Source organism: Hyposmocoma kahamanoa, unplaced genomic scaffold (genome assembly GCF_003589595.1).
Source record: "Hyposmocoma kahamanoa isolate Upper Pololo Valley unplaced genomic scaffold, ASM358959v1 81, whole genome shotgun sequence".
Lineage (NCBI taxonomy): Eukaryota > Metazoa > Arthropoda > Insecta > Lepidoptera > Cosmopterigidae > Hyposmocoma > Hyposmocoma kahamanoa.
Window position 1 is genome coordinate 2,375,891 of NW_020654080.1, and position 17,285 is coordinate 2,393,175.

Genomic DNA, 17,285 nt, shown 5'->3' on the forward strand with positions numbered 1-17,285 from the left:
AGTTTTGTATCAGAAATAATGTCTAAAAGTTTGTACACGTGGTAAATAATAACATCCCATTACTTAAATTGTATATAATAATTATGTGATGTTATCGGTACTATATGGGAATTAGAAGTTATCGACCAATTTCATTCGTAGAATTTTATTACACCAAGACTGCGAATTAAATATGTCAACACTATATTGCTGTTTTGTTTTCATACGCTTTGTTTGCAATATTCTAATCTCCACTTCTTGCATGAATCGACTTATGTGAGTCGTGAAATATTGAGACTACCGAAAACTATGTGCAGTCGATATGCGCCAGGATTTTCAATATCACTACCACATAAAAATATATACCGAATCCGTGATTTGTTTAAAATTGATAACAACTGGTGAAGCTTTATGGACCAGAGGCGTACTTTAGTACACCAACGAAATACTTTTAAAACGATTTAAAATTATGCTTAACATGGATGAAGAAAAAGAAATCCTCAACAAAGGTATAAAGGCCTTCTCTTGTGAAAGATGATAAAAATAATGCTTAAAGCGGTTGTATTTCTACGGTGTAGGGAAGTACTGCTACCTTACCTATTTCTGCTGCCAAGTAGTAATGCTCATATTACTGCGTTCCAGTTTTGAAGGATGCTGTTGAAGTTACAGACACATGGGACTTGTCAACTTATGTCTCAGGGTGACGGGCGCAATAGCAATACCCTTCAGCAATCTTTGCAATTTAAAGCACCTCAACTGTTCTGGATAAGCGTGTCTCTTACCGCTAGCTATCACAAAAAAAGCGTAGCTGTACGATACGACACGTTTCGTTCACCGGTACCTAAGTTCCTGACCCAGACTGACAGGCTGGGTGCCTTTGTCGTGGAATACCTCACGCTTATGTCACCTATAGACCTGAGGTACCAATCTCTCTAATGTACAGATTTGATTCATAAATAATACTACAGAAAATTTCATTGAGTCCCGCGCTGGCATCATAGACAATAAAACAATTCTTCCTAATTGGACATTCTAGCACCCTACTGACTTAATATCGTTTTTCATTTATTCGACATTAATTCGTTTACATTTGAACACTTGCATAATTTAACATTAATTTACTTCGCGTCACCTACAGGTGGTCGATCTAATTACAAATTTCTACTTTTAAAAACAATCTCGTTTTATCGTTCGCACGTTTTAAAAATAACATTTTATTTAAAAGTTTACAAGTATCAATTTGTCAACCTTTTTTAACCCGTTCATGGACAGTAAGCCCGTTTGCGGGTTGCATCCGAATCTTATACTATACGAATCTAGAAAACTCAGACCCACTTCGGCTGTCGCTTGTGCTTTAAGTCCGATTCCAATCCGAGAAAATACGCATATCGCTTGTATGCCTATAGGTAAAAATACGCTTCAAACGCAAAATGGAATAAGCGACACTTTTGGATTATATTCAGTTATATATACCGTTGCAATCAGAAACATTAGCTGATTCCAACGGTTTAAAGAACTCAATAACTTATCCCATTTTGCCTCTCAAGCGTCGAATGATCCCAGTGACATTCCGGATCGTCGTTTCTACGGATACGAATTGAACGTAGTACGCAAAAGCTCTAAGTATTGTAATAAGAGATTTAATATATCATTAAGATTTTCAGAAATTTTCAACGCCATCTAGTGCAGAGTAAATGTAGCTAATACTACAAAGATTTAGCTGCTTAACTAAATGGCAACAAACCGTAATGAGGTATTGTAGTAGGCACTATCTGGTTACTTATTGTAAAGTTGTAATGAACATTTTGAAAATGGTTCTAAATATACGATAATATCTTCAGTATATAGACAACATTCCGAACTACTATTCAAAATACTACTAAATACTTAAATCTAAACGGCATATATATGATATATTCAAATAAAGATGTTTAATAATACGTATCGCAACTTTCCTGCAATAAACAACCTAAAATCCTGCCTTTAAAAAGATAATAATAATATACGACCAAATTAAAGATACGATAGTAATACGATGTATGAAACTCACTACAACATATTGTATTTGACCGGCTAACCCGACGCCATTACTTTCCTTGCAAGTGACAGCTGAAGTTTGTTTACTTTTATTTCATTACTACACATGCAGACATTCCGCAAAGGAACAAATCTTAAATATTTTCCAACCCTAGTCTATACCGTTCGTCTGCTAAGTCAATATTTCTTCTTACCTATCTTCTCTCCACAAAAAAATACAGTGTGAAACAAATGGATAAAAACGATTTATATGACTCTGGCACATTTGTCAATGATTTATAAGGTAAGATTAATGTCTTCATTAACACGTTTAGAAATTAGAACCTAATTTGATATGGATAAAAATAATGCGACAGTTTTAAATAGAGTGATTTATGGGTTTACCAAAGTTTGAAACAAAAATATGTAATCTAATCTTGGCACTTAAACTTAGATTGAATATTTAAAATAATGGCATGTGTCGTACTTAAGTAGGCAGCCATGATTTACTCTCTTAAATAATGTAAAAAAATGTTTTCTTTCTGTTTGCTTTCCCCAAATGTATTGACTTGGTGAATTTTCTTGATAAAATTTTCACTTACACAGTTTAAAAAATTATACATAGGTATTTAACCAAAATACGCGGGTTCAGCATTTAAAATGAACATCGATATCGAATTTACATTTCATAATTGGCGAAACACTATATAGCGTAGTACGTGTTTTATAACGCTCTGTTAAGAAGTAGAAAAAGTTTAGTAACAATAGATCTCCTTGTGATAGATAGATTTTAAGACTTTCGTGGTTATTCACTAAATGATTATCACTAGTATCAGGTTTCTTACCACGGTATGACTTGGTCACGGGTTGACTGGACGGCGGCAGATGACAGCTTTATGAGCAGACATATCTGTCTACCCTCTTGCGCTGTCGACGACTACCTTCATCGCGATTTGTTGTGGCGTTACCATTGTCACTCACTTTTTTCACACAAACCACACTCACTGTATCCACACGCGAAACTGAACTCGAGGTGTTATTGTTTTTATTACTGCACGCACTAAGGACCGGATTCCATGCACTGGACAGTTTAAAACCATCATCACGGTTAAATGTTTTGTACTTCGTGATCTCGATGGCTTCTCGTACCAACCGTGGTATGTAGTGACGTTCTGTATAAATATCGGGATATAAATATCGGGAAAATAAAAAGAAGTCATACCGTGGTAAGAAACCTGATACTAGCGATAATCATCCTTGTGATAGAGTTCGTCTAGGGAACTACCTCCAGCTTACCTATTTCTGCCTCCAAGCAGTAATGTCAGCATTACTGTGTTTCCATTTTGAAGGCGAGGGGTGAACTTGCAGGCACACGAAACTTGTCAACTCATACCTCAGGGTAACAGGCGAAGTAGCAGTGTTCCTCAGATCTTTACGATTTAAAGCTCTGAGTGGCACTACAACTGCTATAGACAGTCGTGTCGCTTACCACCAGACACACGGCTTGATCGTCCTGTCACTTGGTATCTCATGACAACAACTTGACCTCATTTTTAGTACCATAAATAATGGAGAGCACCATAACTTTCTACATTAGTTTTGATTATAGTGACCCTCCCTACCGACGATCAAAGTCAGGACTTCATCCGATTGACGACCAGATGAACGACGTCTCTCCAGTTCCCAAATACCTACGTAGCCGTAGGGACCGGAAGATGTCTAGCTCATCCTCTACTAGCTCCCCGGACTAGTGCCGGAGAAACCAAGTGGCAGTGTCCAGCGACAATGTCCGGACATAGCTACCGACTTAAAGGCAACTCACGTGCCCCGCGCGTCTATTCGCCTCGGGCCCTCAACTAAATCGCTACCAAGACGCGCTAGCTGCGCGCGGGATGAACGCCCCGGTCACCATCTACCGGGGCAGACGACCGTGGTCGTACCTGCAGCTAAGCACAAACTGCGGCGAGTCCATGCCCGTGAAGACGAATCACAGGCGGAGGGCTTAGCTCGGACGCCCGGCATACCCTGGTCTTGCCGTCGAGCAGTCTAGGCTAGTCTTTCCGGAAAACCCTATGTCTTGGGTCGGTAGATAGGGACAATAATAAATAAATAATGGACAATAAAACTTAAGTGTTTTATGTTTCCTTTTTGCCATGTCAATCATATTTCTAATACAATAAGTTACGATAACGTTAAATAAAAAGCTAAATCATCAATCATGGCCGTAATTCCGTGATGCACTTCCTTATAAAATTCTCACCTTTTGATATGCGTAGTTCGATTTCAATGTTATTCCGTTCATTTAACGTCAGCTAAAGTTCAACACGAGACCGATAATGATGCTCCAGATTGCTATCGGAATGTGAAGGACGAGATACGATTGATACATTTTGTTCTAGTGTTGCGCTATGGCTTGTGGTCGATGAAATTTACAGATAACATTTTTAATAAAATATTTAGACAATGCGTTTACGTTTACAGTATTAGACAGATGGCATGTAAGTACATACGTATGATAGAATTTATTTGATTGTTTACATACGTACATTATCTTTATTGTTTATGAATTATTGGTATAAATTGCAGCATTTATCGATAAGACCTAACAACCGCCCAGCACTAATGTCAATGAATATACTGATTATAATAGCAGCCTTGTGTGGATTAGCTGCGATTTTAACAATATCGAATACAGATCCTTCTGAGAAAAACAATAAATGTGACAATAATTTTTAATTTCATAAATTACTTAACTGAGAATGAATTTAAAGTGGCAATATTTGCAGTAGACAAAGAGCTCTTCTGCAAACTAGACAAGACTCGTGTATCGTAATAACCAGAATTATATTAAACTATAGTTTTCACCTTTTTAATAATTCTGAATTATTTATAGCTAACAGTCCTCAATTAAAAAGATTATACAACAGCATTTTGCATAAAAATAGACGAGACAAGAAAGAGGCGGTAGGTAAAATTAATTCGTTTCAATTGGCCTCAAATTTATAGCTCTTACCTCCGAAATATTTGTAACTTGAAATTATTAAAAAGACATATTGCTTCCTGTTGAACCTTAACACTGAATATTCGTTACTAATTCATTTAACTTCAGGATCAGGCTGATATTTAGACTGAAATATTAAATCCTTTTTATAAAAACACATATGATATGAATCACACATGGTTCTAGAAATGTGTAGAATGTCAGATTCTACTCTGAATTTCAGACTTACTTTGAAATTAAACTAGTGTCGTGAATAAGCCATTATGCAGGCAGCGCTATGTTCTATTTCTGTGTCTTTTTAAATAAAAACCGGGAGGAGACGACACGGGTGGAAACGACATCGGGGGAACCAATTAAAACTGTTGATACAAAAATTATTATTACCATATCTGACTAGTTATGTAACCAAAACTGTTGATATAGATCGTCTATGCAAATCTTTACTACAATAACCTGTTCGCTTGCGGAAGAGCGAATCGTGGCATGACGATTAATTACGGGAAGTAGAGAATAGATATTACTCGAAGATGCGTCAATGGAATTGAAACTTGAAAGTCTCTAAAAACTCTCTCAAGTTAATATAGAATAATAGAATGAAAAAAAAAACACTAAATCTGTTTTTTATAAGATACAATAAATAACTCATCAAGGACTGCGCCTAGTGCCATCGTGCATAAGGCAAAACATTATTGTAAACAAAAATTGGCTTTAAAATTAGATATCATTTTGCAGTGGCAGTGGGCAGGGCACATTGTTCGCAGATAACCGATGGCGTCAAAGACTGTAAGACGCAGCGTGGGCAGATCACCCACAAGATGAACTGATGACCTGGTGAAGATTGCGGGAATTCGCTGGATACAAGCGGCGCAGACCAGGTCGTTGTGGCATTCTTTGGGTAGGCCTATGTTCAGCAGTGGATGTCTTTCGGCTGAAATGATGATGATGGTCATTTTAGTATATTCCTACATTCCAATCCACCACTATGATTTCGTTACGTATTTTTTTACTTGTTAAGTATATTTAATTAATTTCTTCTACAGGTAGGTATCAATGTCTACTACTTGTAATAAGTATTGCGTAAAGCTTTAATTGGATTACAGGCTTATATTCCTACATGAAGAAAAGTTTTTTTTTACATTATATTCTGATCATATAATCTGTTGCTGTACCTTATTCAATAAAGTAAAATAAATCATAACTATTAACAAGGTCTATGGACTGTGCCAACTCCCCTCAAGCTGACGCTGAGAGGCAATCTTTCTCAGGTCGTCCCGTCCATCTTGCCACAGGGCGTTCTATAAGTTTGCCGTGAAACAATTTACATTTTTTATAATTTCATATTTGTTCTTAAACAATTCATTAAAGATCTCCGCGGCGACGTAATCGTAGGCACAATTATATTCCCACATTTCTCTTCATAACCTTTATCCATCCAATCATAGCCGTCTAAAACTCAATAAAGGCACTTAATTACAATGTCGTCGCTTACAACGTCATTACGCTGTTGACTGATGGTCCTGGCTTTGAAATGCCGAGACCATAAGGTTTTTGCATTAACAGGATTAGTTTATGTTCTAGTTGATGGACTTAAGGCCGGCCCATTATTAAATAGTAAATAAATAGTTGGAGATTCGGTGAAACATACTGGCCTGAGATTTGCACGACCATCATATTATGAAGTTAAAGTAACGCTTTTTTGACAAAAGCAGCCTGTATGTTTGGTACACGAAATGAGGCTAACCTTAATTTAGGAGAAGTTGTGTAACTCCCGTCTGTTTTTTATTTTATCTCGAGCGAACGCTTCAATTCTGTTCTTTAAAGTCACGTTTTATTTATTTGAGCCAAGCAACTTATGACCCATTATATACTCGTATATAAAGCTACAAATCCTGTCTCACTTAGAAAAATAGAACGCATACTTCCCGATATGGTGGAAAAAAGATATTTGTACCGTTATACGCGGATAGGCTCCAAGGCAAAGAATCAAATATGAGAAGATCTGAATGTGGAAAATGTAAACGAGTGATCAACGGCCTGCAAAAACTATAATATATGAGGGGGATTTTTGTGCACTTTTATGAGATGCACCTTGGTCAATTTCTGCAGAAAGTAAAAAATGCTCCAAATTTAAATAAACAAGATGGTCGCCATACAAAATTCGAAGCCTTTTATCACGGAAACTGGTAGAGATAGGTAGGAGGTGCTGGAAGGAATATCATAGAGGGTAATAGTGGTCCACTGCCTGTGCAAAAAACAATTCAAAATGGCGAATCCGAAATGGCGGCCGAAGAAAAACTTGCTTGGATGCGGCTGAAAATTGGTATGTGGGGGTCTTTAGGAGTCTTTATTCATAATTTGGGGTCAAAAGTTTTATTCGCCATTTTTTAATATGGCTGCCATATAAGTATTTTTTTCGTTAATTATAGCTGCCGAAAGAAATTCGCTCTTTTTCAGCTGAAAATTGGCATGTGGAGGCCGCTAGAAGTGCCAAATAATAATTTGTGCTCTAAATTGGTTTTTCGCCATTTTCAAATATGGCCGCCATACAAGCGTTTGTTGACAGTAGAAAAAAATTGTTCTGATCCCTTCCAAAATTGTCATGTGGGAGTCTCTAGGAGTGCTTAATAGTAATATGTGATCAACATTAATTTATCGCCAATTTTCAATATGGCTGCCATAGAAGTATTTTTTGGCGGTAGATGAAAATTTGCTCTATTTTACTTGAAAATCGGCATGTGCCGATCGGTCTCTATGGCTGTTTAATAATAACTTCCGGTCAAAATTTATTTTTCGCTATTTTTCAATATGGCCGCCATTAAAGAGCTATGTTAATTTTTTTAAAGTCATAAGTGCCGAGGCCGTAGGCCGAGGTTTAGCGGAGGGCGAAGCCCGAAGCGTCTGCATGCCACCTTACGTAGGTAGTATACGGGGACGAAATTTCACAATTCGCGACAACACAATCGCGACAGGTATAGCAGCGTCGTCGGTATGACCGGACGCAGCAGAAAGTTCGATCCTGTCGGTGATGTGCCACACAGGTTACAGCTGGTTGGCTTCTTCTTTCTCTTCTCCATCTTTGTGAAGCCGTCCTCGTCGCATCGGTCCGTCTGCCTCTGTGGCTTCGCAACTTCAAAGACAGGCCCACGAGGTTTGTTTTATTCCTTAGCCGATTGGCGCCGTTCGAGTTTCCAAGGGACTGGTCGACTGGTAGATGCAGCTATAGCGGCTATATTTTAAGTCATATTGCCGCCTTACCTACTTCTGTGATTCTTACAATGAAAAAGACACAGTATGGGACTTCTATTTTACCCTCTTGAAACCACTTGGTATCACTTGGAGGCAGTACAATTAACCAAACAAATATTTGTGTTGTTAATCATATAACGGTAGCAAACTAGGACCGGTAACCAATTTCAATAAAACTTGGCAAATAGATGTAATTACACAAACATTTAGGTCGGTCGTTTATTATAAAAAAGTTATTTCAAAAATATATGAATATTAAACTAGTAAAAATATCATTATATTCATTACAAATAAATATCACATAAATATCTTTTGTGGTGTCGCTTACTTTACATTTCAAACTCAGCTGCTGAACCATAAAAAACTGTCATTCAATTTAACACTTAACTTCTCTTTCCAATACCGTATTTGGTAACTAACATCACACTAGTTGCTCGTAAACTAACACCAACAACGCCTAACTGCACAGGTAAATTGTTAAAACTACAGTTTAATGCAACGCAGAGTCTATAGATATAAATAAGAGGAAAAACACGGGTTATTGGGAGGAGCATGGTCGTGCCAACACTAGGCAGGCCTTTGTCGATAGCCGCCTCGATGTGCAGGCGTCGTCAACACAGTAAAAATAGATGCGAACAAGTCGTGCGCCTGGTGGTAAGCGAGACACCTGTTCATAGCAGTTGCAGTGCCACACAAAGATCTGTGGGGCACTGCCACTGCGCCCATAACCCTGAGACATAACGTTGACAAGTTCTTACCCTTCAAAACCGGAATGTAGTAATGTATAGATGCAGTACTTCTCTGGATGAACTCTTCCACAATAATAATAATGTACACACTCAACATAGCCCCGTACTAAGGAAACCCTGTGTCGCGGGTGCCATGGACACACATATAGACAACCACAAATTACACCCAAACTCACGAGAGAAATAAATGTAGGCCATACAAATATTTCTCTCGGCCCGGGAATCGTACCTGGGACCTCTGCGTGGCAGTCCGGCGTGGTAACCGTTCGACCACCGAGGCAGTTCTGCTGAAGAAGCTCTTCTGCTACTAACCACTACTGCTTCATTTTTTTAAAAGAGGGTACATAATAGCACACCGGATGATCTCACATGTCTAAGAAAGCGACACCTAGATAGCATAGACACGGAGACTAACAATGGTTACAGATAAGATCACAGACTTTTTTGCATGGAATGGATATACCCCTTCAGATCATTTTTACCATCTTATTGTACAATTGATATTGAATTATCTGACTATTATAGTGACACGGCCATGTCAAAATTTAAATTTTGTTATGTATACAATTGCATACAAGTTGCACCATGAAACCCAGCATGAAGTCCCAGCCTTAGAATAATAACGCATAGAAACCTAACCCACACACGCTAAGTGAGTCAAATTTAAGCGCTCCCAAAGGGCTTACACGAGCGGGCGGGCCTTCAGTGCTCAAGGTCAACTTGCACCCCGAACAGATCAAGAATTTTAGTTAAAAATGACGAAATGTGCGGTAACTGAGTGTAAAAATACGTCAGACAAACATAAAATAGATACTAACATCACATTCCACAAGGAAGTAACGCTTTTCAACTTGTATTTTTATATAAATATTCACTAAAACCGAAAATTAACCTACTACTAAAACTAGCCTACATGAGGTTGATTTTTGCCTCACTTGTGACAGTTCATTTGATATGAAACTATTATTCTATGCGTTATTATTTATAGTCCCAGCCTATTCCAAGAGTACATTGATCCAAAGGTTGTCCATTCGTTACTGCTCCCGCGCACCGCCAGCGTTCGTGCGCGACTTAATTTTCACGGGAATCAAACCCGGCGATCGGTAGCTGCAGTTGACACGCAAACAGTAGCTGTGCTTCCTAACATTGATTAATTCATTTGTTTTATTGCATTAACCGTTCGAAGCTTTGATGATCCTTTCACATGTCCGCATTTATTATTATTTCAATTTTTACGAAGTTTATATAGGTACTATGTTAGAGCGGTTACCATAGAGACATTATTTTTATCCAAAATCGTCGACTGCTGTTGGATGTTAGATAGATAAGAGCTTAAGAACCTTATGTTCATACATTAGTTCATTTGTGTCCCACTATAATTGTCGCAACATGAACACTGGGCAGTTGGCTGTGTGTATGAGTATTTCTTTTGCCTGTTTACATAGTTTATATTAGTAGGTAGATTTAAAAATGTAGGGAAGTGAACGGTGATGGATATTCATACTTACTTTGCGGGCCTTGGCCGGGAAGAATTCGCACGGTCCATAAATTACAAACTTTCCGTGTTCGTTTTTTTTTTTTTATAATGCAAAACTTTTCCGAGTATGTTTGGAAAAAACTACTTTTTCAGACAAACCAACTTTTCGGGCTCTTTACCGGTCCCATGGTTGTCAGGTAGATGGTAAAGTCATTAACTAGTTATGTCTAATATTAGTGTATTAATATTTTAATTAATATCTCATTTATTTTCAATTTTATTGCTAAGCAAAATCTGTGTAATTGACATTTTTCAAAGAAAACGTAAAATTTTGGTGCCAACATCTCGAAAGTAATCGATGTGCAAAGGCGTTAGTTATGACCACGAGGGCAGTATTCTTCTCTAGAGAATCTTACAAATGTGCAGTAAAGACATTTTATCGTCACCGCACCTTTTAATCACACTTTTCTCTGGTTCCTTCCTTTTTATCACCTCTTTGAAATTTTGAATCATTCTTAAATTCCTTTTCTTCTTCGTCACTTACTTTTCTTCTTTCTGACTTCAGTTAAATCAAGTAACCTAAATGCTTGTACAGTATTATCTTTGTAATACCATTGAAAATCATGCTGCCGAACTATTTATAAAGCATAGTATTCCTAGAAATTACAGGCCCTTTTGGGGTAAGTTCCTTTTTACCATAACCTGTATTTAATTTAGGTAGGTAAGTGTTTATCGAGTTCTTAGGTTTTCGCGATTGTTACACATAGGAAATGTAACTATTATTCCGGATTTAAAACGCGTATATTTGTTTTTTCAAAACAAACCGACATTTCGGGCCCTTTGCAGGTACGATGGTCCCGGTTGACTGAGGTGGTACAGTCTTCAACCAGTTATGTCTAATATTGATGCAAACCACCCTATTTTTTCACTATAGTTACAATGGTTATTAATTAAATACCTTATTTTTAATTTTACAAAGAAACATTCCAATTTACGCTACATTAAGTTTTACAAATTATTTTATTGAATGCATTTTTATTAAGTTCAATTTATTATTAATTAATAATAGAAGTTAGTATAAACTATAGTGAAAAAATAGGATGGTTCGCATCAATATTAAGACTATACTACCTCAGTCAACCGTGACCATGGGACCTGTAAAGGGCCCGAAACGTCGGTTTGTTTGAAAAAACAAATATACACGATTTAAATCCGGAAAAATAGTTTCAATTCCTACAGGTAAGTGTTTTTATACGATTGTACCTGTTTTTATATCATTACGTTTTGTTACATCCTTTACGCCTTTACTTTACCTGTTCTTTTCCCTTCTTGTACTCTTTCTTTATTTCCACAAGAAAATTCACGTGGACGGAGCCTTGTATCTAATTACGCGAGACCGACGTGATAGACTAATCATTTTTATGACTTCAAGTGCAATTTGCTTGCCTATGAAATGCCTAAAGGTATGAATTAGAACAAAACCAGTTATATTACAGTTATGTTATTAGTTATGTCACTTTTGGGCGTCACCATAGTCAGGTACAGTAAGATACAAAAATGTGAAAGCATAGCCTAACAAATCCATAAAAGTTCGCATAAAATGCAGTAGTTCAAAACGAGCGTGACAGAAGGGAAGGCCCCTATCACACGTTCAGATCTCGCTACCGCTTGTTAGTGCTATCTGATGACGATGACTGCGGCCATCAATTCCGCTTATGATTTGCGAAGAAAAAAATGAATGCGAGAGGTACATGATGTCCTAAAATTAGTACCTTTGTTATATTTATTCAGGTCAGCAGCAGCAGTAGAGATCCCTGTGAAAGAGTTCGTCTAGGGACATACTGTCACATTATCTATTTCTGCCGCTAAGCTATAATATAACTATCACTGCGTTCCGATTTTGAAGGGACTTATTAACTTACGTCTCATGGAACCACGATTTCGTTTAATTAAGGTAAACGATATTTTATGGGGTACTGTATACGTTTTTTGCAATAAGATTCCGGAGCATATATTAAGATTATCATTTCCAAAGCTTAAAACTTATATTAAAAGTATTATAATCGAAAAGTCATATTACAAAATTGACGACTTTGTGTTAGATAAAGATGTATGGAAAGACAACATGAGTCTAAATTCCACACAAATATGCGCAATTGCAAGCAAAAGAGCAATCCCTGAGTTTCTTGCTCGTTTTTCTCAGAGAGGTCAGCGTAGTGAACGAGCAGTAGCGTAACAAATTACGTTTTGAAGTGTTAAAATTTTACCTATGATTATTATGATTATTTGACTTTGTGTCAGGGTGGCGTGCGCAGCGGCAGTGCCCCTCAGATCTTTGCGATTTAAAGCTCTGAGTGGTACTGCAACTGTTGTGGACAGGCATGTCGCTTATTGCCAGGCGCACGACTTGTCCGTCTGGTCACTTGGTATCATAAAAAAAAAAGTTTTTTTCTCAGTGTATTTTTACAGCACCCTGTAAATCACGTATGAATCAACCTTAACAGTGATATTACAGAATTCCTTTTGCGATATTTTGGAACAGGAAACAGATGATTGATAAAACTGTTTACTGCTGCGCATGCGTCGATGTTATCGCTGTCAGGGAGCAAGTACTAACGAGGGCAGTGCATAGTTCAAAAGTAACAATTTTGTTAGGTCATGGAAAAAATTTAAGGTAGCCTAAAATATGATTTACGTAATAAATAACAGAGATTGACAACGTGAATGAAATTTAGCAAATATATACGATCACGCCAGAAACCTATTGGAGTATGCCGAGACTATGAATCTACTAGTACGGTAAAGAAAGTTATTTAAAATTTTAATTAAAAAACGATATTATTGAGGTTACATTTGCCTTCCTAAATCGACAGCCAAAAGCTTTTAGAAATTTTCTCGATTATTCTGTCTAACAGCACTTAACGATGTAAAAAACAAAGTAATGAAGGTAAATTTAAATAATGTAATACTAAATTGAAAAAAATGACTAAAATTATAAAACCCACCTCAAAGGTTCGTGGACTCACACCTATTTGCCAAGTTTTATTGCAATCGGTTACCGTGCAGTTCGCGAAACCGGATTCAACCCCTAGTTTGCCACCTTAGAGGTGGAATGTTTTCTTCAAATTTAAATGGGTCTAATACTGGGTTATCCTCTTTCCAACAGACAAAATAATTAGCAAAATCAGTTCACTGATCAACACAGCAACACGCCGTTATCGCGTAACATACACATGAAAAAAAATACAGTCGTATTGATAACCTCCTCCTCGTTTGAAGTCGTTTAAAAACTGATATTTTGACGCGAGCCTAGAGTTTAGGTGGCACCTAGCGTCCCTCAATCCGCGTGCTCAAAATTAATATCAACATAATAAGAACAGGCGGAGAAAATCTGTCACATATTCGACGTCGACAAGCGACTATGGCGACTGACGGGGCACCGGGCAGCGCGGCGTGTCGTTAAACTGGACAATTTGCAAATTTTGTGATAAATGTGAATTTAACAACTAATAGGGCTTCAGTTGAAAACCAAAAAGAGAAATAGCTCCTAAGTTATGTACAAAATAGATATTTTATTCTTAAATAACTAGTTTTAGCCTGTTTTCATGATTTTTTGTGATCGGATAAAGTACATCATGTCGTGTAACCAATTACTACATTCTTTATACAATATCCTTAGGTGTATCGTATATTTTTTTCCAAGACCGGTATTTAATAGTTAAATATCTAAACAATTTATTCTAGCAAAACAGTTTTTCCCGCTTCTGCTCCGGTGACACGCATTAAGATAATCTTTATATCGTGCAATACATTGATATCAATTAAAGTTAAAAAAGTTAAGCACGTCCATTAATAATGAAATACCAGTATCTCATCAAAAGAAAATTTTATTACATTCGGCTTCAATACTTCATAAAACGAAACTATGTGCTGAAAGTCGTTCTGTTACTGTCCGGTTAAAACATTGTCCCAACCCTTTCGGTTGGACATGTACAAATTAATGTTTTAAGGCAAGCGCTGGACCAGTTCCATGGTGGTGATGGGACAATATGACACTGTTACCGAAAATAATAGGTGCGCAATAAAAATGAAATGCGTAACAAAATCACATAACAGGCAACAACTCATATTAGTTCCGTCACGCACCGCTAGATGGCATTGGCGTCGAAATAGCAAATTCTGCATCGCGATGTTAAGATTTTCCCTCGCGGAACCACTATTGGCGGTAATGCGAACTTGAATGAATCCAACTTACTACGCATCTAGCTCTGCTTCCTTGTTTGAAACTCCGCTTTAGATCGTTATTGTTGAACTTGCTGCACCTTACTACGCTTCTAGCGCTGCTTCCTAGTTAGAACTGCGCTTTAGAACGTTGCACTAGTTGTTGCACCCTGAGCCGCTTCCTAATTGGAACGTGTGTACGGGCCCTCGACTACGTGCCGATTAGTGGGAGTACCTTCCCACTGTACCTCATGTTCTGTATATGTTGTGTAATAAAACCACCAGATCGGAGAAAAACTGGTTTCCCTCTGCCACCCCAATAACAACTTACTACAAATGTTACTTTCTTCAATTCAATAAACAATGAAATTTCAACAAAAAAGGTACCTTTTATCGTCAACTCATCATACATCCCACTCAGCTGAGCACGTATCACTTTTAAAGATCGCGTCGCGTCAGTTGAAAGCGTTCGGGGAATAAGTTCACAGGCAGGGAATTCCACTCCCTAGCCGTTTCCCATATAAATGTGGAAGCGAAACGCTTTGTGTCAATCCTGGGAATGACCACAACATAGGGGTGGAACCCTATCTAGTCTCCCGATGATGGAAAGAAGGAAATTGCCATACTGGCTTAATTCGAGATTTTTTTATGATACCAAGTGACGGGATGAATAAAGCATGCGCCTGGTGGTAAGCGACACTCCTGTCCATAACAGTTGCAGTGACATTCAGAGCTTGAATTCGCATAAATATGAATGCCACTGCCACTTCGCCCATCGCAAATGACAGCCAACAAAAATAATTATGTTTAAAAAAAATCATAAAAGCCAAAAGTTTAAAAAGTTTACCTGCTACTGTGGTTCATCGTATAAAAGTAACTATTACGCAACAGCTTAGTATTTTAAACGAAGCCAACACTATCACAGAGATCCAGATTCAAGAACAAATTGACATAAACGCAGGGCGAAACGCGCAAAAAGCAAATCATGTGGTAATTAGCTGATTAATTGTTTAATTAATTATACACTTTGCGCCGACATTCGACCGACGCCGCCTGTTTTTGTTACAACTTTCGAAGGGAACATATTTTTGTTTCTTTGCAATAAGTGCGAGAGAAATGCAAGATATTATTTAGTGTTAACTAAGCTGAGATAGATACTCGTATCAGTTGTGTTTTTACTGCTATCATATCATTGTCATAGGATTATAATAAACAATATAAGAAATTATTGACTGCCTCGGTGGCCGAACGGTTACCATTCTGGTCCACCACGCAGAGGTCCCAGGTTCGATTCCAGGGCCGAGAGAAATATATGTATGCCCGACATTTAAGGCAGTTTTCCCCTGACGTGGCGAGGCGAGACGAAGATTGAAATTTGTATGACAAAATTTCAATGCACTCCTAGCCGAGGATGGGCGTGTCGAGAATTGAAATATTTGTTGATGTAATATTGAATCGTATTGCTATCTACGTAGAGTATTATACTCTGCAACGTAAACATTATTTATCGCGCAATCTCGCGAGTCCCTGCACAATCTCGCACGAGCTCGCGATGGCTATTAATAGCAATCGCGAGACTGTGAGGTACGTAGGATTTGAGATTTAAAAAACAATGGTTTCACCTGATTTTTCTTCCGTTAAAATATTCATTAATAATAATGAACGGTACATGTTACTTCAGCGTTCAGTTCACAGCGTGAGCTCGCTCGATTTCTGTTCTCGTCTCGGCTCGTCTCGTCATGTTTTGCCGGTGGAAAACTACCATTATTCTTTACCATTAATTTTTATACAGGTGCATTGTGCACCAACTTCACAGAGCGAACGTACAACGCCTTACGTGTATTGTACATTAACCTTTAGGGTTATGTTTAGGCTTCCTCGCTTTTGCAGGGCCCCTGGCATGTTTGCCTTGAGCACCAATGGTATCCGGAGGATGATATCAAGAAGCACGTGAACACATAATAATGTATTTATAATAATAATGTAAAAATGTAATTTAATTTAATGTCTTGTAATTGTTCTTCTTGTTTCTATTAACTTAGCTTGTAAGATTGTTACTAACAAATATGGACTAATTGGTCTGACAATAAATATATTTGAATTTGAATTATTCCTCTCATGAATTTGTTTGTTGGTAACCTCGGTACAGGGTTTCCCTAATGCAGGGCTATGAGTGTGTGCGTTATTATGATTAATTGCCATGGTAGCCTGACCTACCGCCTCTCAAACATGTTTACCATGACCTTGTCGGTGGAGGAAAACATCATAATGAAACCTTCACGTTGAAGGTTCTACTACCCTCAGAAAAGGTGAGAAGTTCCCACACCGCATTGGGCTAGCGTGGCGGACTATGGCCTATCCTCAACTAAGAGTGGGTTGATACAAATGGGTTGATAGTACGAGATCATAAGACGATCTTAATGGCGCAACAGTTTGCACTGTATATGTGTTTGCACTAAGGAAGTCCTGGGTTCGATTCCCGATATAACAAATTTGGGAAATAAACTTTTCTAAATCGATTCTAGTTTGGGTGTTCTTTTCAGCAAATTTCCCTAGTTTGTCTGTCTGCCACATTTCATTAGAATAAATATGTCTT